The sequence below is a fragment of the Lissotriton vulgaris genome, chromosome 2_1 (genome assembly GCF_964263255.1).
Source record: "Lissotriton vulgaris chromosome 2_1, aLisVul1.2, whole genome shotgun sequence".
In the NCBI taxonomy this organism is placed as follows: Eukaryota; Metazoa; Chordata; class Amphibia; order Caudata; family Salamandridae; genus Lissotriton; species Lissotriton vulgaris.
In genome coordinates, this window is record NC_141687.1 from 500804500 (window position 1) to 500830280 (window position 25781).

Below are 25781 nucleotides of genomic sequence, written 5' to 3' on the forward strand. Positions count from 1 at the left end.
TGATGCTTTCTTTAGGAATTTTTTCCCCTTTTAGTGAACTGTGCTGAAATATGTTATGATGTTGCAATTGTGTTTAGGAATTTTTTCCCTTTGTAGCTTTACAGTGATGTTTTGATGTGTTAGCCAGAGTAGTTGTTCATTAGAATTTTTTCCCATAGGTCATCGTATTTATTAGGTATGGGGCATGCGGTAAGGTCATGACCGGTGAGCAGCTATTTTAAGGTCTGAGGGGGCGGGCATCATCCTATGGAGGTTCCCGCCCAGGGGGAGGGGCCATTGGCCACTCCTAGAACTTCAGGGGCAAGGTAAATGATGCTTCAAAGGGGCGCGGGTTGGAGTAGTCACGCTTTCCTTAGGCTGGTAGCCACCCCGCGCGCGCATACTCATGACGTCACCGGATGGCGGAGAGTAAGGGCCCTCCTTTAGTGGGTAAATGGAGTTCACGGCGTGGACCGGGTAATTACCAGGCCCGGCTGCGCATGCGCACATCTCTAGGTGAGGCGCAGCTAGTAGGACCTGACACCGGTTAGCGACCTTGCCATATGGCCAGAAATGTAGTATACAAAAATCAAGATGAGGATGTTAGATTCGGTTAGGAAACCATCTGTATTAGAGTTTTTGTTAAGGTTAGTCTCTCAAACTTGTTGACAATATTGTATCTAATGTCCTGCTGATTTTTGTATAAATTGTTGACCATGCAATTAAAATCTTTTAATTTCATATCTTAATAAAAACGGCCGGGGGGTCTTGCGACCTCCCGCCTTCCAAAGATAACCAGGTCTCATGTTCAAGTGTCTGGGGGTTGGTGTGGTCAGATGGGGGGGGGGGCGGCAGCCAGTCGCTGACCATGCTGGTGCAAGCAACACCTCTGCAATATTCAAACTGTCCCTTACCTTCCTTCTAACTATACCAAATGTGCCACTAATTCTAATGAGTATATGCAGTGGTCGAAGTAGGAGCAAAAAAGTTAGGGGAACTGTGGGCGGAGACTCAGGGGGCGGGAATAAGCAGAGGATTGGATTAGTGGGCGGAGTCGGAGGTGTGGCTAAAAATAGCAAAACATACCCAGATCGAGCCTCCCCTTCCCACCGTCATTCTGGCATTGATCAATACCCTGCTTTATACATACCCATGTTCTGTCCTCTCTTTGACAAAATTACTTCCTGGCATCGCTCATTACCGTACTTCTGGCATAGCAGGGTTGAGCCCTCCTCTTGCCAACCTACATCTTGGCCTCACTCTTAACCCTGATTCTAGCAAACCCAGATCTAGACCTCCCTAATTTTAATTCCTGCCATCCCACATTACTCCGCTTCTAACATACCCAGATCCAGCTTTGCTTTAGCCCACTCTCACTTCCTGGCATTGAACAAAATCCTGCTTCTGGTATAGCCAGGTTCAGCCCTACCCTTGCACCCTTAGCCCCTGGCATAGTTGTTAGTATGCTTCTACCATACTTAGATCCAACCCTCATCTCGTCACCCCTAGGTTCTGGCTTCGCTGACTACCCAACTCCTTGCATACAGGGCATATCCTTCCTGTCACCTTACTTCCTGGCATTGTCCTTTACCCTACTTCTAGCACCCCAGGATCAAACCATTCTGTTGCCACCCCTATTTAAGGCAACACTAATTACTTTACCTTTAGGATGTCAGGAGCCAGCTCTCCCCTCACCATCCTCACTTTCTATCACTGCTCTTTGCCATGCATCTAGCATACCCAAAGACAGCCCTCCCATTACCACCCTTACTTCCTGGCACTCATTACCTTGCCTCTAGCATACCCAGCTTCAGCTCTTCCCTTACTGCCTTTACTTCATGTTATAGTTTATTGCCATGCATCTACCAAACTTAGATCTAGCCTTCATCTCGTCCTGCTTAGTTTCTAGAATCACTCACTACCAAACTTGGAGGATACCCAGGTACAGCCTTCCTCTGACCACCCTTACTTCCTGGCATTGCTCTTTACCTTAGTTCAAGGAGTGATGCAGCCCTTCCGGTGCCATCGCTACTTCCTGGCATTGGTAGTTACCTTGCTTATAGCATTACTAGAGTTGCACCCTATTTGCTAACCTTACTTCAAGGTATCCCAAATTACCTTACTTCTAGCATACCCAGATCCAACCATCCCTTCACTACCCTTACTTTTTAGACATCATTACCCTGCTTCTAGCATAGACCGGTTCAGCCCTTCCCTCGTCCTCTACCTCCTTGCACCGCTTATTATTGCCCTACTCTAGAACACCCAGGTCCCACCCTCCTCTCGCCACCCTTACTGCCCGGGATCGTTCATTACCCTAGGTCTAGCCATAGTTGGATCTCGCCCTCCCTTCGGAACCCCCACTTCCTAGAATCATTCATTCCCCCAGCTTCCAGCTTACATGGTTCATTTCTCCTCTTTCCAATCAATCAATCAATCAATCAATCAGTGACACTTATAAAGCGCGCTACATACCCGTGGGGTCTCAAGGCGCTGGGGGGGGGGGAGCCGCTACTGCTCGAACAGCCAGGTCTTCAGCTTCTTCCTGAAGGAGAGGTGGTCTTGGGTCAGGCGCAGGTCGGTCGGGAGGGAGTTCCAGGTCTTGGCGGCCAGGTGGGAGAAGGACCTTCCTCCTGTAGTCGCTCTTCGGATGCGGGGGACGGCGGCGAGGGCGTGGTTGGCTGATCGGAGGTGGCGTTTGGGAGCGTAGAAGTTGACTCGGCTGTTGAGGTAGCTCGGGCCTTGGTCGTGTAGGGCTTTGTGTGCGTGGGTGAGGAGGCGGAAGGTGATTCTTTTGTTGACGGGGAGCCAGTGAAGGTCTCGCAGATGTCCGGAGATGTGGCTGGTTCGTGGGATGTCGAGGATGAGTCTGGCTGAGGCGTTCTGGATCCGCTGGAGTCTCTTCTGGAGCTTGGCGGTGGTCCCGGCGTAGAGGGCGTTGCCGTAGTCCAGTCGGCTGGTGACGAGGGCCTGGGTGACGGTCTTCCTGGTCTCGGTGGGGATCCACCAGAAGATCTTCCGTAGCATGCGTAGGATGTTGAAGCATGCCGAGGAGACGTTGTTGACTTGCCTGGTCATGGAGAGGGAGGAGTCCAGGATGAAGCCCAGGTTGCGTGCATGGTCTGTCGGTTTGGGTGCGGTGCCCAGGGCGGGAGGCCACCAGGAGTCGTCCCAGGCGGAGGGAGAGGAGCCCAGGATGAGGACCTCCGTCTTGTCCGAGTTCAGTTTCAGGCGGCTGGTCGTCATCCACTCGGCTACCTCTTTCATCCCTTCGTGCAGGTTGGCTCTGGCGGCGGCGGGGTCGTTGGTCAGGGAGAGGATCAGCTGGGTGTCGTCGGCGTAGGAGATTATGCTGAGGTTGTGTTTGCGTACGATGGCCGCGAGGGGGCTCATGTAGACGTTGAAGAGGGTGGGGCTCAGAGATGATCCTTGGGGGACGCCGCAGATGACTTCGGTGGCCTCTGACTTGTACGGTGGTAGGCGGACTCTCTGTGTTCTCCCGTCGAGGAAGGAGGTGATCCACTCCAGCGCCTTGTCCTGGATTCCGACGTTGCTGAGGCGCCGTACTAGGGTGCGGTGGCAGACCGTGTCGAATGCCGCGGAGAGGTCTAGGAGGATGAGGGCCGCTGTTTCTCCATTGTCCATCAGGGCTCGGATGTCGTCGGTGGCGGCGATGAGGGCGGTCTCGGTGCTGTGGTTGGCTCGGAAGCCGGACTGTGAGGGGTCGAGGGATCCGTTCGTCTCGAGGAAAGCGGCCATCTGCTTGTTGACGGTCTTCTCGATGACTTTGGCTGGAAACGGGAGGAGCGAGATGGGGCGGTAATTCTTGAGGTCGGTGGGGTCCGCTGTTGGTTTCTTGAGTAGGGCGCTGAGTTCGGCGTGTTTCCAGCTCTCGGGGAAGATGGTGGTGTCGAGGGATGTGTTGATGATGTCTCGCAGGTGGGGTGCGATGACAGCGTCGGCTTTGTTGAAGACGTGGTGAGGGCAGGGGTCGGTCGGTGATCCGGAGTGGATGGAGTTCATCGTGCGGATGGTGTCTTCGGTGCTGATCGGGGTCCAGGCGTGGAGGGTGGTGGTGGAGGGTGGTTGTTGTTCGGTCATGGTGTGCGTTGGTTGGTTGTTGAAGCTGTTGTGTATGTCCGCGATCTTGTTGTGGAAGTATGAAGCCAGGGAGTTGCAGAGGTCTTGCGATGGGGTGATGTCGTTGTTTCCTGCGCTGGGGTTGGAAAGCTCTTTGACGATGTTGAAGAGTTCCTTGCAGTTGTGTGCGTTGTTGTCCAACCGGTCCTTGAATGCTGTTTTCTTGGCGGCGCGGATCAGCTGGTGGTGTTTCCGGGTGGCAAGTTTGAAGGAGGTCCTGTTGTCCGGTGTCGGTTCCCTTCTCCAGACTTTCTCGAGGGCTCGGCAGTTCTTCTTGGAGCTCTTGAGTTCGTCGGTGAACCATGGGGCTTTCTTGCTGCCGGGTCTGCTGGGCGGGGTCCTCAGTGGGGCGAGTTCGTCCGCGCAGTTGCTGATCCACTTCGTGAGGTTGTCGGCGGCCTGGCTGGGGTTCGCTGAGCTGGCAGGAGGGTGCTGGCTCAGGGAGGTGGCGAGCTGGTCTGCTGTGATCTTGTTCCAGCTTCTGCGGGCGGTCTGTTGCTGGTGGTGGTGGGTCGTTGTTTTCTTGAAGGTGAAGTGGACGCAGCTGTGGTCCGTCCATTGAAGCTCTGTGGTGTGGCTGAAGTTGATGTCCTTGCTGGATGAGAAGACAGCGTCGAGTGTGTGTCCGGCGAGGTGGGTGGGGGTGGACACCAGTTGCTTGAGTCCCAGGTTGGTGAGGTTGTCGAGCAGGGTGCTGGTGTTGCGGTCGTTGTTGTTCTCCAGATGGAAGTTGAGGTCTCCCAGGACGATGTAGTCAGCGGAGGGGAGGGCATGTGGGCTGACGAAGTCGGCGATGTCCTCGCTGAATTGTGTGCGTGGTCCAGGGGGTCGGTAGATCAGGGTGCCTCTGAGGGTGGTGTTCGGGTTGGTGTGGATCTGGAAATGCAGGTGTTCGGCGGTGTTCAGGGAGTTGTCGGTGCTGGTCGTGAGACGGATGGTGCTCCTGTGGATGATGGCGATGCCTCCTCCCATCTGGTTGGCGTTTCGGTCCCTCCGGACGATCTTGTAGCCCTCTGGGATGGCGATGGCGATGTCGGGAGCTGAAGAGGCGTTCATCCAGGTCTCCGTGAGGAAGGCAACGTCTGGAGCTGTGGTGTCGAGGAGGTTCCAGAGTTCGATGGCATGTCTGTGGATGGAGCGGGTGTTGAGCAGGATGCACTTGAGGTGGGTACTGCTGGTGTTCGGCTTGGTGGGTGCTGGTGCGAGGCAGGTCCGGATGCAGGTGAACTTGCAGGCGTGGCAGCTGAAGGGTCCGTGGGTACGTCGTGGAGAGGCTTGATGGCATTCTGGGAGTCGGCCGGTGTTGAGAGCGGTGAGGGTGGCGGCGGAGTACGTCAGGCGGGTCGGTCGGGGTCTTCGTGGGCCAGGGGTCCTGGCGCTGGTCGCGATCCGGTCGCGGACGGGCGTAGACGGGCTTACCTTTGGCGCGCCTTCGGCGCACAATCGGCGCGCCCGCTGCGCGTGACCGCTGCGCGTCCGCACGGTCGCCATTTAAGGCCAAGTGCGCGGGTGGGCGGAGCAGCTGGGAGGCGGGAGCGGGGAGGGAACAGAAGAGAAAAAGGGGCGGGGCCAATGTTGGTGGCGGGAAGCGAGAGCGGAGGGCGGCGAGGTAGGCGGCCAATCAGGAAGGAAGCTGGACACGGCACAGGGGATACAAAGAAATTAACAGGCACAAATTTAGGGCAAAACAAATAAAAACGGCAAAATACGCGAGCAGACGGCAGAAACAGACAAGCACAAATTTAGGGCAAAACAAGGAAAAACAGCAAAATACGCGAGCAGACGGCAGAAACAGACAAGCACAAATTTAGGGCAAAACAACTGGGAAACCAGAGGAGAGCGGCCACGGCGTCAGCGAGGCCGGCGGCGAGGCAGAAGGCAGGCAGAGGGGAACACACGCAGCAGCTGGTGGCCGTGCGGCGCGGGGGTGTCCCACAAGTGGGTCACACTCACCTGCGCTGCACGGTCGCCATTTAAGGCCAAGTGCGCGGGTGGGCGGAGCAGCTGGGAGGCGGGAGCGGGGAGGGAACAGAAGAGAAAAAGGGGCGGGGCCAATGTTGGTGGCGGGAAGCGAGAGCGGAGGGCGGCGAGGTAGGCGGCCAATCAGGAAGGAAGCTGGACACGGCACAGGGGATACAAAGAAATTAACAGGCACAAATTTAGGGCAAAACAAATAAAAACGGCAAAATACGCGAGCAGACGGCAGAAACAGACAAGCACAAATTTAGGGCAAAACAAGGAAAAACAGCAAAATACGCGAGCAGACGGCAGAAACAGACAAGCACAAATTTAGGGCAAAACAAGGAAAAACAGCAAAATACGCGAGCAGACGGCAGAAACAGACAAGCACAAATTTAGGGCAAAACAACTGGGAAACCAGAGGAGAGCGACCACGGCGTCAGCGAGGCCGGCGGCGAGGCAGAAGGCAGGCAGAGGGGAACACACGCAGCAGCTGGTGGCCGTGCGGCGCGGGGGTGTCCCACACTTCCTAGCACCACTCATTACCATGCTTCTTCATACCTAGATTCAGCCCTTTCTTCACCCCTCTGTATCCTGGCATCCCTCATTACCCTTCTTCTAGCGTCCCCACATCGAACCCTTCCTTGCCACCCATGCTCTCTGGAATTACCCTGCTTCTAGCATACCCAGACCCAGCCCTCCCTCACCACCCTCACTTCCTAGCAACGCTCATTACCCTGCTTCTAGCATACCCACATCCTGGCCTCCCCTCGCTCCCCCTCACTTCCTGGCATCACTCATTGCCCTGCTTCTAGCATACCCACATCCTGGTCTCCCCTCGCTCCCCCTCACTTCCTGGCATCACTCATTACCCTGCTTCTAGCATACCCACATCCTGGCCTCCCCTCGCTCCCCCTCACTTCCTGGCATCACTCAATACCCTGCTTCTAGCATACCCACATCCTGGTCTCCCCTCGCTCCCCCTTACTTCCTGGCATCACTCATTACCCTGCTTCTAGCATACCCACATCCTGGCCTCCCCTTGCTCCCCCTCACTTCCTGGCATCACTCATTACCCTGCTTTTAGCATACCCTCATCCTGGCCTCCCCTGGCTCGCCCTCACTTCCTGGCATCACTCATTACCCTGCTTCTAGTATACCCACATCCTGTCCTCCCCTAGCTCCCCCTCACTTCCTGGCATATCATCCATAGACTGCAAACTGCCCAGGGGGCACATAGGGCGAGCGGGCATAAAAAAGACTTGAAGGGCATCAGCAGAGCATCGGTACTGTAATTGCAGGTTAAGCTTTGTTTTTACCTACTAAATGTCTCGTGCTGCGCTCAGCAATACTAGGCGCGAGACCTAAAAAGCACACTTTCAGGGCAAGGGTCTAGCTTCTTACCAAACTTGGTGTAATTCTGTTCATCCAGTTTTTGCAGTAGTGGTGTTCAAAATTCCTATTTGGAATTGCATGAGGGAAACGGGTTTTGGGACCCTTTTTCTCAGACCCCGCTTGACGAATCAACCCAAAACATTCCAGGTGGAGCTGAGGTGGATGAACTTTGTTTTGTAAAGATTCATCGCTTTTTGTATAAAAACAACTGCCTCTGGACAGGTAATGTCGACCTTCGGGTGCCTGTCACTGGCTTAAAGTGAAGGAGTGGATTCTCCTGTGCTGTAAAGGAGAGGGACAGAGACCTGTGGAAGAAACAAGTCTCCTTTGAAGGGTACCTGCGACCTGGAAGAAATGTAAATGTCTGCAATTTGTTAAACATCAAATACGAAGGCTGCTTGGGAGCCAATATGGGTTTTAATTAATCAGATCAATGGAAGTTTTATGGTTACAAAGTTTTATTCTTTTTGAGAGGTAATGTTAGGGTGTTACCAGCGGAGTTCAGGACTGGATCTTTGTAATCATGGCTGGATAGGGATACCAAACCAGCCCTGGCAATTTTCTCGCACCAGCCCCTGGCGAAGCTCTGTCTGGCCCCGGGAGGCTGGAAACGCTTGCTGCTTTTGTTACTGGGGGCGGATATCGCAGCACCACTGCAAAACCAGGCCTCACCCTTCCAGACTCCAGGGAAACGCCCAATGCCAGGTACAGCCAGTCCAGCAATGCTTTGAACAGAAAAATATTTGCTCTAGGTATAGCCTGATTGCGTATTTCTGAAATCTATATTTTCAAAGCATTTATCTTTAACACTAAATGTTTGCACATTTTGTGGCAGCATATCTTCTACTGTATGTAATACAATTTTAAAATGTTCGCTTTCATATTCACAGTGATCTCTCTACCAGGAATGGACCTCGTGCTCGATTAATATACAAGTCCAACCAGGATTCAATTCTGTGACTTTGGTTATACAAAAAGACGTATGTAGTGGTCGCATTAACCAGTTGAGGTTTCATAACACTAAAGAGTACATTTCCCATTGATTAGTTTAACTTGCTGTTATTTTTTCTTTAAAGTATGTGCGCTAATTTATATGCAGTTACCTAAAGATGAAATACCAAAAAAATAGTTACAGAATGTTTTATTCGTTGTAACCACATTTTTGATTCAGTCCGGATTGCACTTAGGCTCACATTTCACATAATTTATTTATGGACTTCAACCATTGCTTGGAATAAACCTGGTTGATTAGGTATGCACAGGTGTCTTTAGGTGTGTATTGTTCTTTCGGCATGCGATGCATTAGAACGGAGTGTGCAAGTTATTGTTATGTTCCAGGATCTGGCACGCCCCTGGCGCCTGGGGCGTGCAACGTTGAGTCATGTGACTTGCTATAATAAAGAGGGGCCCCGCACGCACGTAGGCAGTTAGACACGCAGACGGAGAGCCAAGAAGTAATTCCCAGTGTCCCTCTCAGTTATTTCTAGGGCCACGTGTCAGGCCTAGTTAGTACTAGATGCCCCTGAGTGTAGGCCCCAAGTTGCTACCCTTAAGGCTGCCACTACCCCCATCCAAGACACAACAACTGGCGACGAGGGTGGCTGCTGAATCCTCGCCTGGGGTGCGTGTGTGCCTGCTGTCCTGTGCGGCGGCCGCGAGCCCGTCCTTCGGCTCGTGGTGCTCGTGCCTCACGACATCACACGCCCCCGCAGAGTGCGCTTGGGGTGAAGACTTCGATCCCTGGGGGATCACAGGTGAGCCGTGCTGCTTGGCGACATCCTGCAGAGCGCATCGTCACGATCGCCCACCCGCGACAGAAGGCTGCGTGCACCACCTTCAGTGGTGTCATACCCAGCGCCGCACCTGGCCCCTCCGCCCGTGCGTGAAGCGCGCTTCTGTCCGTCTCGCACGACGAACTGGGCGGCGCCCTGCATCGTCTCACGCATCTAGCGGACACGGCGCCTGCCTGTCTCGCTGCTGGCCTTGCTCGCCCGTGGTAAGCGCGCCGGTCGCACGCGCCTTTCCGGGCTCCCTGCGGAGGATACCACAATCTCGGAACTACCGGCTCCTGTGTGCCTGCAGTGTAACATCCAGCAGAGGCCCACATCCGGCCCCTTCGCGTACTAGCTCAGTTGGATCTCCGGATCGTCGAGGACCTAATCAGGCACCACCAAGACGATGGCCACGATTCCGCCCATCGAACCGTTTGTGGTGGAGGGTGCGCCCTTGGCACTAGCCCCGAAATGGAAAGAGTGGGTGGACAGACTCCTAGTATTCTTCGAGGCCACGAAGGTCCACAAAGAACAAAAGCGAGCCATGGTACTCCACCTAGGTGTCAAGGACATACACTCCATCGCTCGGACCCTCACAGAGGCGACCCCCAAAACACATCACACGCTGATAAACGCCCTAAATGCCCATTTTGAACCCATGGCCAACCAGGACTATGAACGTTTTGTATTCAGACAAGCGCGCCAGCTGCCGGAAGAGTCATTAGACACCTACCACACCAGACTCAAAAAGCTAGTGCTATCCTGTGGGTTCCAGGATGCAACGGAAGAAATCCGTGGTCAAATAATACAGGGCTGTGCCTCTGCTAAACTGAGGGAAAGAATACTGGAGGAGTCAGGCAAACCGCTAGCCGACATTCTAACTCTCGGCCGCACGAAAGAACTATCCAAAGCCAGAGCGGCGCACATGGAGGCCGCGCTGCAAGCAACCGTCAAGGTAGAACCCGTCAATAAGCTTCAAGTCCAAACACTGCCCAAGTGGCAGAAAAATACACCGCACACACCGAGCGGGGCATCTGGACATTCATGTGGATACTGCGGAGGCTCGCGTCACCCCGCACTTGAATGTCTGGCGAGGGGGAAGCGCTGCTCGGGATGTGGCAAGCTAAACCATTTCGAGAAAGTGTGCCGCTCGAAGAGATTCCGGAAGCCCCGCCAAGTGGTAAACACCGTGGCGGAAGGCGAGCAGAGCCACAGTGACATGGATGATGATGAGGAAGAAGAACGATCGGTGCACAAAGTACACATGATTGGCACCGCTGCCCGTCGCACCAGAACGCTCCCCCAATGTTCGATCCGAGTGGCTGACCAAGACATAATGGCGGTGGTGGACACAGGAGCATCCATAAACCTCATGAGTGCCTCGCTTTACAGAACCATGGCCACGCCTCCGGCCCTAAGCCCGACTCCTATCACAGTCTTTGCATATGGACAGGACGTTCCCCTAAAGATCCGAGGAAAATTCCGTGCGGCGGTCCGCCATGGGGACAAGACCATCAACGCGAACATTTTTGTGTCAGAAGAGGGACAAGGCATGTTTCTAAGCTGCCGAGCGGCCGAAGACCTGGGTGTAGTGACGTTCGCCTTTGGGGTCCACGAAGAGTCGGTACAACAGCTCCTCATGGATTTCCCTGACATATTTGAGGGCATTGGACGTTTTAATGGATGTGAAGTACACCTACACGTCGATCCCACGGTGCAGCCGGTGGCCCTGAGACACAGACGCATTGCGTTCCATCTTCGGCCCTTAGTGGAAGGGGAGCTTTGCAAACTGGAAGCAGCTGGCATCATCGAAAAGGTCTCAGGCCCCACCCCCTGGGTGTCGCCCATCGTGGTCATGAGGAAACCGAAACAGCCAGGGGCCGTCAGGATCTGCGTGGACATGCGTCTCCCCAATGCGGCCATAAAGCGAGAGCGTCACATAACCCCCACCATCGATGACCTAATTGGGGAGATGGCCGGAGGCTGCTGGTTCTCCAAACTAGATCTACGGTCGGGATACCACCAGCTGGTACTGGACAAGGAGTAGAGAAATATAACCACCTTCTCAACCCACATCGGTCTTCGACGGTACACCCGGCTTAGTTTCGGAGTTTCCAGCGCAGCGGAGGTGTTCCAAAATGTCATCCAGGAGCTAATCACAGGCATACCAGGGGTGATAAACGTCAGCGACGATATAATGATCCATGCCCGCACCATCACAGAACACAATCAACGACTAACCCAGGTGTTTCGCAGGCTGAGAGAAGCAGGACTCACGCTCCATAGAGAAAAGTGTGAGTTCCTACGAACAAAAATAGGATTCTTTGGATATGTCTTCTCGGCAGAAGGAGTCAACCCGGATCCAGACAAAGTCAAAGACATTAAAGATGCACCACCCCCCACCCCCGTCACAGAAGTTCGGAGTTTCCTTGGCATGGTCCATTATTGCGGGAGGTTCATCAGGGATCTTGCCAACCTTACACTCCCCCTGCGTGATCTCACAAAAGACTCCACACCATGGACCTGGGGACCGGCTCAAGAAAAGGCCTTCCAAGACATCAAGGCATCCCTCTCGAGCAACACAACACTCGCATTCTTTGACCACCGAAATTCCACTCTCATAGCGGTAGATGCTGGCCCGGCCGGACTCGGAGCCGTCCTCATGCAGAAGCAAAGGGACGAAATGGACTGGGTGCCGATTGCCTTTGCAAGTCGTTCCCTTACAGACACGGAGCAGAGGTACTCCCAAATCGAAAAAGAAGCCATTGCCATCCACTGGGGGTGCCGGCACTTTCATTTATACGTGTATGGCAAGCCGTTCACGGTGGTGACTGACCACAAACCCTTAGTGGCCCTGTTCTCGGGGACCTCGACAAAACCGCCGCCCGGCATCGAGAAATGGATGCTTCAACTGCAGGAGTACAACTGCAACATTGAATACCAGCCAGGGGCAAAGAACCCGGCGGACTACCTGTCACGTCATCCTAGGCCAGCCACCCCGGAAGAAATGGAGGAGGCAATAGAAATGGAAGCCTACGTCAAATGGGTGATCGCGCGGTCCTGTCCGCGACCCCTCTCCATAGCTGACATTGCAAATGCCACGGCGCAGGATGCGTGCTTGCAAAGGGCCAAAGAAGCTCTCCGAACAGCAAACTGGCACCGGGCCAAGGAGAGCTGGAAGGCGCTCACATCAGAAGCCCAGAAGGTCATAGAGAGCCTGCATCATGTCAGGGAAGAGCTAAATGAGGACGCCACTGGATGCCTGCTGAGAGGACATCGTCTGGTAATACCCGCTGCGTTGACTGACCAGGTGGTACAGCTGGCACATGTGGGTCACCAGGGAATGGTCAAAACCAAAGCACGTCTAAGAACAAAAGTGTGGTTTCCCCTAATGGACGAGATGGTGGAAAAGGCGGTGAGGTCATGCACAGCCTGCCAAGTCACTGGAGATGCCCCTCGTGAGGCCCCGATCATAGTGGAACCCCGGCCACAACAGCCATGGGAACGAGTCAGTATGGACTTTGGTAGTCTCCCGGATGGGAGACACACTTTAGTAATGATCGATGACCACTCCAAATACCCGGAAGTAGAAATAATAAACAGCACAAATGCCGAGAACGTTACCCCCAAAATAGAGAAGATTGTTGCCACTCACGGAGCAATGCGTGAACTCCGCACAGATAATGGGCCCCCGTTTCAAGGACAAGAATTGGCCACCTATCTGTCCTCCCTCGGCATCCGACATCGGCGCATCACCCCTCGCAGGCCCCAGGCCAACGGGGAGGCAGAGCGTTTTATGAGAACATTAAACAAGGTCATTCGCATTGCCCATGACAAAGGCCAATCAGTGGAGATGGCCATCTTCACGTTCCTCCGCAGCTACCGACAGACCCCACATTCAACCACAGGAGCAGCCCCAGCACATGTCCTCCTGGGGAGGGTGGTGACTGACTCCATCCCTCACCATCCAAGGTGGACACCCGAGGGGACTAATGAAGATCGAATTGCACAGAAAAGAAAAGCCACATTTGATCAAATCAGCAAGAAAAGAAGGGCTGTAATGGCACAGTTCAACAGAGGTGATTTAGTGCTGCTTCGAAACAGGGTGACCAGTGGAAAGTTCAGGATGAACTATGAAAAGGGACCATGGCGAGTGATTGGCGTGAAAGGCACCCGCATCATAGCAGCCCAGGGACAGGAAACAGTAACAAGAAATATATCACATTTCAAACGATTCCATCCTGAACCAACAGTGTCCGATCCCCCAATGTTCAATGATAGGACTGAGACCGCAATCAGCTCTTCACACCAGGAAGCAGCACCCAGTCACGAGGTCACACAGAGAAGCGGTGTGAGAGCGGCAGACAGGGAGGAGCCGACTGCAGATTCTGGGACCCTGGAAGACATGCGACATCCGGAGGCGGCAGACAGGGAGGCGCCGGTGACTGGTCCAATCACGGAGAAGAACATCCTGAGTCAGAGGGAGTCGCAACACGGACTGAGAAGAAATCCCACACCTTCCTGTCGGCTACGCGACTATTTCACGTAAGACTGTTCACAAAAGTGAGAGTGATGTCAGTAATCATGCCCCACTAGTGTGGAAGAACATTATGAGCAGAACGTGCCAAAGCGAGATATCATGACAGACTGTTTGACAATGTTTGTTTATGTTGTTGTTGTTTTCCTCATGTTTTAGGAGGAATGTTATGTTACAGGATCTGGCACGCCCCTGACGCCTGGGGCGTGCAACGTTGAGTCATGTGACTTGCTATAATAAAGAGGGGCCCGCACGCACGTAGGCAGTTAGACGCGCGGACGGAGAGCCAAGAAGTTATTCCCAGTGTCCGTCTCAGTTATTTCTAGGGCCACGTGTCAGGCCTAGTTAGTACTAGATGCCCCTGAGTGTAGGCCCCAAGTTGCAACCCTTAAGGCTGCCACTACCCCCATCCAAGACACAACAGTTATCTATAAACAATGTTTTTTTAGCAGTTCTTAGATTAATCTTTATGTATATTCACGTTAACTCATAACTAATGTGCTTAAACGTTGAGACATGGTAAAGACAACCTTTGGGGGATCAACACTTTCTGAACCCTCAGTATGAAACTTTACAGCTGGAAGACATGCGGAGGACTTGTCCAGCACTAATTTAGCACAACGAACACGAGAGAAAGAAAATACCTTAGCATGTCTCCTGAGAGCTGCTCTGCCAGCAACCCTTTTAATCGTTGCCGCTCAGCAGTCTCTTTCTCATGGAAGCCTTTCTCCAGGAAGTGTCCTCACAAATGAGGTGTGAATCACGGGCTCACGGCAGTCAGCTGCAGGGCCATCAGAGGTAGCCGCTTTCGCGCTATATGCTACACTGATGGCCCATTCAGTCTCACTTTGCAGGCCCCTAGACACAGCAGGGAAGGGGAGGAGGTCGGGCGCACTGCAGAGGCCTTTGTCAATATTCACGCTGCACCACTCATGGGGAAAAAAGGTGTCATTTTAAAGTATGGCTCTTCCTACAGTCCTGGTACGATCTTTCAAAACCAAGAAGTAGGGGAACAGACTAGCATCATTTTTAGAAGTAGGGGCACGCCGTGCCCTTCCGTTCCCGCCCACTTCTAACACTGTGTATATGACTGCAGGAATTTCTATGTATATCGGTTTATTCAGCGGAAGGTGGTGACGTTTGAAAGAGGTAACACATGCTCACAATTTCAGAGAGTGCTCAAGATCAGTTTCCTCAAGGAGGAGTCGGAGTTAAGGAGTTCTCCAACTGTGAGTTGGGGAAACATTTACCACTTGCAAAATGGGTTTACTGGTCAATACTGAATCATACTAAGGGAAGAGTTTGGAAGGGGGATCCCCACCTAATTGCAATTTGGTATGGATGTATCAGTGATGTGCGACAGCAAAGGTGCGATTAAACCATGGTCATTTCTATGATTTTCAACTGTTTGCATATGTAAAGCTTGTTCATGTAGCCAACAATTCCTCTGTTATTGAAAAGTACCCAGGAATTTGTGTCCCATCTGGAGAATAGAGATGTGTTGATGAGGATAGCATGCAATGTCCGATTTTTTGATAGTGTCTCATCACGTTCTTTACATGCTACCATATGTCCAGTGCCAGCTGTAGCACGTGTGGCGGCTGGTGTAACGATCCTTTTTTTGTGTCTCCCCCATGACCTCCTTATTTGATTCCCTCAATACCACCTGGCTAAAGCGCCCCTCATCTCTCCATAGTCCTTCCCTCACATACATTTCATTTAATTTAAAGCACTGGTTTTCTAACATGCTCAGATCTCCACATAAAATACTGATCTGTTCTTTGCAGCAGGGATATTAAACCTCTGCTCTACTTTATGGCGAGTCAAAACTGCCAGTGGACAAAACTTTGATTTCTGTCTCCAACAGGAACATTAGGAGTTATCTTCATATTTGTATTGCTGCCTGAAACCTGGACGCACACGGAACTCTGCATCATGAGGTTTTAAATCGTAAATTATTGCTAAACACAGCGCCCCCCTGAGGTCAGTGTCCCCATCCAGGTCAGCACCCAGTGCAGCCTCACGGGTCACACCACCCTAAAGCCGGTCCTGCATTTGTACAGGAAGTATGAAAAAGATTTACCAGCTACAGCTGCATGGCGTTTTGCCATCACATTTCAAGAGAGATTTGGCAGGAGTAACCTTTTTTATTCAGGTCCATTGGTCAGATTTACTCAGTCTTCTCCCTTCAAGGAGGCGGGCAATAAAAAAAAAGCCATATTCATGCACAGTAAGGCTAACATATTAAGCACAAATGTGCTATAACTACAAAACTGTCCATTCTGTGTTTACTGTGGGTTCATTGAGAATTTGTATTCTTACTATTGGGGGATTGGGATTCATTATAGACAAATCCTGACTTTTAAACAAATTAATTTCTTTCTTTTTAGAAGAAGTACATCTGTGAAATTTCTAAAGGTTCAACAATGAACATACATGCACACAACTTCAGTATTTCTGTGGATGTGGGCAGAATGGCTCCAGTTATTGAATGAACCCCACATCATATGAAACAGTATACAACATGGGTCTATTACTAATAAAACAGCCAAATCAGCCATAGTGGAACATCACAAGAAATATGCTCTGGCCGCATGAAAATATTGATCACTGATTAGTTGCTGCATGATCTTAAAACCAGCATTGACAAAGCCGCCAACGTACCAGTCTCTGCTGTGGGGGAAGCCGTGCCTGCATCTTGGAGGCTCCACTGGGGACTTCGACTCCCGCCAGTCCCTGCGCCTGTCTCTCACGTTTATTAGCGCAAAGCTGGCCCGTGGCACTCGTAGCCGCCAAAGTACCTGTCTCTGCTGTCTCTGCTTTGGGGGAAGCCGTGCCTGCGTCGTGGAGGCTCCGTAGGGGACTTTGACTCCCGCCAGCACCTGCGCCTATCTCACACGCTTAATAGCGTGACACCAGCCCGCAGCACGGGAAGCTCCTGGGTCACGCCCGGGCAAAGCCAGGGCCAAGGGAGGGCCCATACACACCCGTCAGAGGCTGGGCTGGGACCCCCCTCTAATGTTTGATTGTTAACGCTTTCTATTACTCTCATCCAAAGATACATTAGAGTAATATGGTCAAACAGAAGGCTAAACTTAGTGACCAAGTGTCTGAGATCATCAACACTCTGTAATCCTTTCTTACAAGACCTGCAAATGCCTTATCAAAGGAGATTGAGTTGACTGAAAGAAGGCTGTCCGGAGAAAAGGTGAGACCCCGGGCACAACCTATGGACAGTATGGACAACGCTATATCATCCCTAATGGATGTAAGTCCTTCCCCCCTTATTGCTAGTGTATTATCTCATGCTCCAATCCCTTCAAGTATCAATTGAGATCAGGGGTCTCTTAAGGAACAAACTGTGAAAAAGAAAAGACGGGTGAGAGGTTGTGTAAACCTTCGAAAGTGATCACTTGTGTTAGGAGAGAACCCACCTTAGATAAACCCAATTGAAACTGAGATGCATCATGCTGAGCTGGAACAAACTACCTCCCGACTTCTGCAACCAATATTAGGTAGATTAAAACAAATTGATTAGCCTTACTCAGCACATGAATGGTCGTTTGTATAAAAGAGTTCCCAAGGCACCAGAGTTTGTGCAGGATCTAAGTTGTAACACTAATTTAATGGCTATTTTCCAACTGGAGGCTAGGCGTGAACCGCTTGTGGCCTTTTTAGAGGCAGGGTGGTTTGGATTATCATGTGGGAGGGGATGATTGCGGAAGTAATACCTTGCAGCCTGTACCAGCGAATCCTGTAGGATCATTGCCACCCCACTTGCCCACTTACTGTCTTAAAGAGTCTTCTACCCCCCTTCTTAGGAGTCAGGCTTTGCAACCTAAATCTATTATGCGGGTGCCGGATGCCCCCTCTTACCTATAACAGAAGCTATGTGTTGAGCGAGGCAGCCCCGGTCTGGGGAAAGTTGGGAGGGATTAAATCGACAGAAATACCCCAGAATTGAATCATACCTATTCAGAATATACATAGCATTGATGAATAAAGTTTTACATTGGATTTTAAAGCATGCATATGGTGGACCAGATCTATCAAACTACATCATTATGGCCAGAAAAGTCCAGTGGGTGGGTAACACAGCCAAATCATACAGCGGGGACTGTATAGTAATACATTTCAAAGACCAACGCCTTGTGAAATACTTAATGGATACACTCCACAATTGCCGTTGGGCTACTACGCAGATTCATGCATTGCCTTTAGGATTCTTTTATAGACCTTCAGGATCAAAGTCATTTGGATTAGGTTATGGTAGTATACCCAATTCCCCTTTCCCCCCGAGTTCAAGATAAAAATTATAATGCCGGGCCATATCCTTAAATCATACATTTGCTGTCTTGGAAGGTCTTGATGCATGTGATTGACAGGAGGCAGATAGGGTGGCGCAACAAACACTTATTTACTCTGTAGACAACTTCCTAATTGGTATTGACCCACCAGAATCTAGCAAAGATATGATAAGAACATTAAATTGGAATGTAGCTGGGCTCAGATCAAAGATGGGTAATTTGGAATGGACCAGATTTATACAATCTTTTGATCTAGTTTGCCTACAAGAAACATGGGTAACTGGTCCTACCTGTATAGATGGATTTAATACATTCCATACCCCAGCTTTTCCATCTAGGTTGGGTAGAGCAAGAGGAGTTTACCTACATTAATTACAAATACACAAAGTTTAAAAATCCTTTATATTTATGACAAATCTCCTTATTATCATCTTTTTGTGGGCCAAGGAACTGGAGTTGACGACATGCTGCTAATACATTTTTTATAACAACAATTTCGAAGATGATTTGACTCAGGTGAATGAATCACTCGAGAGGGTGATTGACACGGCTATGATTAACCATCACCACCCCTTAATATAGTATGGATGGGGGAATTTAACGCTCATAGCTGTATCAGGATGTTGAAAACAACATGTGGCATAATTGATGAAGAGGGGGATGTACCCCCTCGTTTCCTACATAATTCCTATGGAAATTCTCTGAATAGACTTCTGACCATAAGGAATATTGTAATACTTAATTTAAGCGATTCATTCACTGGTCTCCGGGAAAAAACATTTGGGACTAGCACACAAGGCTCTACTATCGATTATTTGGTGGTCTCGGCTCCCCTAAAACACTTCTTTAGTAATGTTAAAATTCTTATTACAGCTTTTAGTGATCATGCCGCTATTACCTCCCAATTTAAATGGGAAGATTGTTTTAGCCCTCCGGATAGGAGAATTCCCGCGCCATACATAGCAAGAAAGAATAGTATAGTGCTTACATGGGTCAAGATAAATAAAGATGAACTGATACCTAGGGTAGTTGGGACTAGAAAGATATAATGATTTGCCTTGACTGGTGAACGAATCATTCTAGTATACTGCAGTCCTTTGAGATAATATTGAGTGATGTTAGAAGTAACCCCTTGGACCCTCAATGATTTGACACCACTTGTACTAACAAAATATCATTGTTCCTAGAGGAATCATTTAATAGTAATTTGTTATTTATAATATTGTCACAGTAGTGATCATTAATAAATTGAAACAGGGAAATCCATCATAAACACAGAATTATACAAAGGGTTATTTTATTCAAAAAGGTTTCAATATCAATCATAATCTAGCAACGGACATACTACTGGGATTCTCTATTCATCAACCGTAGTGTACAAAAAAACCTTTTGCTTAAAAATCACATGGACAACCAAAGCACCCTATTTGATGAAATCAAACAGAACATTTCATTTGGTTTATATTCTGTACTCTCAGCATACATATATAAGCAAAGCGGTGTTTTATGCATTAACGTTTTGGTCTCTCTTTGGTCTAAAAGATCCTCGAGACCATCTTCAGGACAGTATTGTTGCACATCAGACTCTAACACAATAAAAAAATACACACATAACATCCCTGTATTTGCAAGAGGTATCGTCTGCTCCACACTTACGGCAACAATGTTGATACACACCCATGGTGTCAACCCAAAAGTTAAAAACCTTAAAATCATGCCACCACACACACGTGTACAAAACCTTAACTGTGTGATACTCAAAACACCAAAATTAAACTACATAGCCAAGAGGTACATCACCATTAGTCCAACTCACATCTCAGGCTACTGCCAAAGAATACGAAAGGGAGACTTCTCCTCTAGTCTTTTATATCCAATAAATCTAAGGGAAACAAAACAATGTGTCCATCTATCAATGCTTTATTCAATGAACTCTATTTGCATACCAAACAGTGCAAAATTGTCAGTGGTACCTACATGTCTTGTATATGAATTAATCATATAAACACCAACAAAACAGCACGAAATAATGTAACATAGTGCCATAGACTTCTTTTTTAATAACTCAGATCTTTGGATACCTTTGTAGATGAATGTTTTTAATGCAAATGTGGTAGTTGGACCACCGGCCGCATGGAAAAAGACAATCATTCTTCCTACGTACAAAAAGGGTGGTAAATCATTGCCTAAACATTATAGGCCCATCTCTCTTTTGGACGGCACAGTGAAGCTGATGGGCCATCTATTGTTAAATAAATTAGAGGACTGGGCCACTGAAAAAAATATTTTAGTACAGGCACAATACGGTTTTAAGAAAGGGAAAGGGACCTGGACCAATGCTTAAACCTGAACTTGAATGCAGCTAAGTATAACCTAGTTAAAGAAGGCAACATTTATTTGGCATTTATGGACCTCTCTGCAGCATTCGATTGTGTCTCACATCATAAACTGTGGAGGATTATGAAAGAAATGGGTGTAGATGAGAACATCATATTTTTCATATGACAATTATATTCCCAATCATCGGCGTGTGTACGGTACTGTAGTCAGGGGGAATGCACAAGATGGTTCTCTATTCTTAGGGGAGTCAGGCAGGGCTGTGGCCTGGCCCCTTTTCTGGGTTCTGTTTACACAAACAGTGTTGAATCTGCATTGGCAAATTCCACAAAGGATGTCCCTATGCTAAATAAAATGCTTATACCCATCCTGTTATATGCAGATGATGCAGTATTGATCGCAAGGACTGGGGTAGCACTGCAAAAACGTATTGATGAGGATGTCCTCTTTATGGCTTCTTTGGATATTCTGGTCAATGAATCTAAAGCCTATATTCTGATTACGGGAAAATGGGCAAAAAAATCTTCTTTTCATATTGCTGGCCGTAGAGTTGAAACTACCTAAACCTTTTTACGTTGAGCCTAGAGCTGCTCTGGGGAAGTTCTGCTGTAGTGCGGTATGTGAGGGAAGCCCCACCCACTCGCCCGCCCATCTTTTCCATTGGCTTGTGTTTTTTTCCTTCCTAAATGCTGCCTTCGGATTTGTTTATAGGTTTTTTAGTATCTCCTTACTATGGCTATGTCGTCATTTGTATCCTCCCATGGCTACTGGCCCCTGTACTTCGAGTCTTACACGGTACGTGTTATTTAGACTGAAGGTACTATTTTCTTTCATGAGGTTCCCCTAATGCCTTCTCTACTCCCCCCTCTCTCCTGTTGTCCATGCGTTCTCACCCTGCCCGCATTCCCGTTGACTGTGCCTTCTCGCCCCTTCTCCTAACACTCCCATTGTCCATGCCTTCTCCACTCTTACTCCCGCTGTCCATGCCTCCTCCCGCCCTCCCTCCCTTTGTCCGTGATGGCTACGTTTGCAATGCAATAGGCATTTGTGAATGCGAGTCCTATTGCATTGGAAATGCTTGTTTCCCCATTGGCCACTTCCTTATTCTGAGCCTCTGTTGTCATCAGCAGCCTACAAAAACCTGAGACAAAGCAAAGACAAGTTTGAAGAAGCAGAAAGTGCACTGTCACATGACTCTTAACATGTCTGTTTGATAACTGGTCTGTGTGGAACTCAAATCTATATCAGCATTACAACTGTTTTAGTAGCACAGTAAGAAGGCCCATACATTTCCACCCTCTAAAAGGAAATGTGTAAGTGCATTCCTGTACCCTAACATAATTTCATAAAAGGACAATTTAGCAGAAAAAGCCACAGAATTTTTGGGGAGATTCTGAAAAGAAAGTTGTGAAATATACCATAGTTTCACTAGCTGGCAGACCACCAAAGACTCCACCGGTGGCCTCTACAGCTTTTAAAATGCATTTTTAGTATTTTCGGTCTGGACTAGGGACAGCTTCATTAAGCTGCCATGCTAGCCACAGGTTACTATCATATTCATTGTTTGAACAATAATGCATTTTGTGTGTAATAAAACGTTGGTGTTAATGTTAGATATTTTCTCCCGAGGTTGGCTTAGTTATCATGTCTTTTTAACAATTCTTACTTACATGCATATAAAATTGATACTTGCCCAGGGGGGCCTTCAGAAGTTTATTATTGTGTGACGTCTTATTTGAATGGGTAATGGCTTGCGTGAGTCTTAAAAGGGTCCACTTTCTGGATCATGTTATACAGCAGTAGTTCTATACACGGCATTTTGTTTCCGAAGCTGAGTTGATATCTGTGTATTTTAAAATCCTAAAAGTACCAGTCTTTTTTGCGAAAAAACAACATATTTGTGTGCAAGACTCTGATGGTTGTTTAATGTTCATAATTCCTTCTCCTTGTCTTTCTACCAGCTCTTCTGTTCGCACATCTACTGCACTCCTGAGTAGATGAGATCCTGCTTTACATTCACTGATGTGACTCTGATTTCTTAAGCTAGGTGGCATGGACTGTTGGGCACAGTGCCTCCTGACCCTTGTAGACTGGCTGGATGAAGGCTTCTCCAGCCTCATTCATACGCCATCCCTTGGAAGCCACTGCTCATTTTGCTTATCTCCTCTTCCCACCACGTTTGGGTTATTTTCACATGATTTGCAAAGCATGCCCTTATTTAATATTTTCCCACTCCTCCTCGCACAACACTGCTTGCCCGCCCCACCTCAGAGATCGCTGCATCGATTTCTTATTTTAAATTAGTAGCTTTGATTTATGTTGAACTGACACCAGACCCGAACACGGATTCCCAGCTCCCCTGTCGGCACCTCTCACCGCTCAACCGTATCCTTTCCCTGTACATGTTGCAGGGTGCACTATCTTATGTCTCCAAAAGACATCCAATGTACATCTAGTGACAGACTGTGGTACTGCACCCTTTTACTGCTTCAAGAGTTAATGTTGCTGTACCCACAATAATGTGCTGCATAGCTAAATACTCTAAGGTCCCTAAGGCGAGACCGATTGCTTTGCAAATGCTTGTTATATTTGGGCATTTAATTCAATAGTTTGACCTGATGGACAAATATGGTAATTAACAAATGTAATATGTTAGAAAGAAGTATTCTGGTCATATTTTCTTTCATTAAAACATTAGGTTCTAAGCCATTGGAGGCAATTCAAAAGATCTACGCCACAAAAGCAATTTCAGTAGACACATATGGGGCAGGGATTTGTGGGATTGCAAATGTTGATGCCTTAAAAAGCATTGAAGACTCATTTTAAAAAAAATATCTAGCTATTCCTAATAGATGTTCTAATTTTAATTTTCATAAAGAGCTGAATACACCCTCTATAACAGATTTAGTCCGCCTTGCCACATTTTTATAATGGCATTCAATATGGAGAAGGGAAACTGTGGCCCTACCACAAAACATTTTTAGGGATTGTCTAACCCTTGATCAGGTACAGACTGTTCCCTGGGTCGAATATGTTAAAGATATATTAACTGTTTTGGTATTCAATCCCTGTATAGGGACCCAGTTAATTGTCAAATGATCTCTAAAGTCAAAATTTGAAAAACTCTTCTAACAAATAGGTGGAGCGATAGGCACGAAAGCAATCGTAAAAAAACTTATGGCAATATCATATTCAGGGTTACTCTTCATTTCCTTTGATTCAAATTCCTACTTAGCGTTTGTCACTAATATGTGACATCGTTTTATATTGGTGAGATTCCAGTTAAACCTTATTCCGTGTATGATAGCCTACACAATGGCAACCTATTCACCAAACTAATTGCCAGTTTGTCCATGTGATAGAATCTCCCCACTATCCAATTTACACTTTATTTTGTTCTGTACATTTTATTTGTCACAAAAAGTATATTTTTCCTCTTTACTTTGATTAATGTATTGAATTAGTTGAACAGCAGTGACCCTGCATATCTTACAAGTATATCTTTTATTTTTTAAACTGAAAAATAAATCCAATTACAATAATTTACATAAATAGAAAAGCTAAAGTAGTACATTGCATTCATTTTGTATCATGATGTAATTATATGAGCTATATGGCAGTTCATTTGTTCTAATTTTTAAACTCTAAACACCAAGTTTTGCCCCAAATGTGGTGTGTGGGGTAGATATACGGGGTATCTTATCTTTGAAAGCACTAGAATTGCAGGATGAAGTTTTCTGGAGAGAAGACCTTGACCTGGTTTCAGACCACTCCAGTGCAGGTAATCTGCCACGTAATTTGGTTTCCATATTATGTGAATAAAGGCAGTAGATTCTTACAGACTGTATAGCATTGGAATCCTCGATTTTTCGAAAGCGAAGCTATTAGCAGAGGTTTTTCTAGAACAATATTGCTCAGTTAAGGTACTTTGAATACCCTCAACCATCTATTGATTTACAAGACGATTGGGTGGACATTCTGATTGTTCATCACCTTCACAAATATTGCACAGTACAAAGGGAAAGGCTTGCGAAGGTGAAAACCCAAATCCACGTGAATTAATCTTCAATTGCTTGTCATAAATGCCTATCAGTGTCATTGTCAGCAGCATTGTGGTTCTTATGAATCACAGGAAAAGGAAGTGGCAAAGAGATGTCCCGTGCCATTATCTTGCAGTTTGCAAGGAAATATATTGACAGTTTCCAACTTTTCATAGGGTCACGCTGAAAGGCAAAGTGCTTTTTTTCAGTAGGTAGCCACGTGCCCAGTGGAAGCGTCTAAGAAGGACAGCTTGTGCTGGTAAATGACAGCTTCATGCATTAAGAGGAGCAGACTGCTGTCCCCTGTACTGTCGTATGCACCTCCACAACAGATGGGAGGTCTATTGTCTCTTGCAAGCTTCCAACTCTGCATTTGCAGCTGGTCATGAACATTTGCATAAAAAACCCTGTCTCATGAATATTGATATGGCAGGATTTTAGCAAATCCTTACGACGGGCCTTATTTGTGAGGGACCAATTTCATTCATCTGGCACATTGTAAAGATTTGGCCCAGTTAAATTGCAGATGCTGTGCAAAAGCAGTGCTGTCATATGATAGAGACAGTATTACATCTAGATCCCGGGCCTTATTATGGGGTAAAGAGCTAAATGCACTGACATTTAGAATCAAAATTTCTCTCAAATTAAAGCCTGGGTACGGCACCATGGACAGAGTGAGAATTATGGTACACAGAAGCTTCAACCAAAAACACAGTAATGCAAATTTAGTAAACATTTTTGCCAGGTTTGTAGCACCAAATGAACCCGGCGCAAAGTGTTATGGTAGGATTTATTTTTAAATGCAAACTTTTTGTCTAGGGAGCGTTCCATGCATGGTACATCGGCATTCCCCTGCAAATATCTATAGGTTTTGCTGCAAATCCCTATCTACCAACATTTGTACACAGTGATTTGCACCAAAAAAGAAGGTCTCCTCCAGACAGGCATAACAGTAGAGCAACTTTTAAAAGTATCCTAATTTTTCCGACTTTGCATGCGTGGTGCCCTGTGCCGCCCAGTAGATAAACAAGCATTTGCTTGCAGCACATTAGACTGGGTGCTGAAAGATCTACTGTTCTTTGACATGGAGGGAAAGTAAGCACCAAACTGCGTGACACGCCAGGTATGGATAACACATGGACAGAAATATTGCCTTTCAGCTGGAAATGGTACAGTCCAAAGCCCTGTTTTAATATAAAATCTGGGCCTTCGTGGTCATATCACTGCAAATACAAGATTTGAAAAAATATTATTGTCTTTTTTATTTTTATTTATTTAGGTGTTCACAGCAAAATTGCAATTCAAAATTGACAAA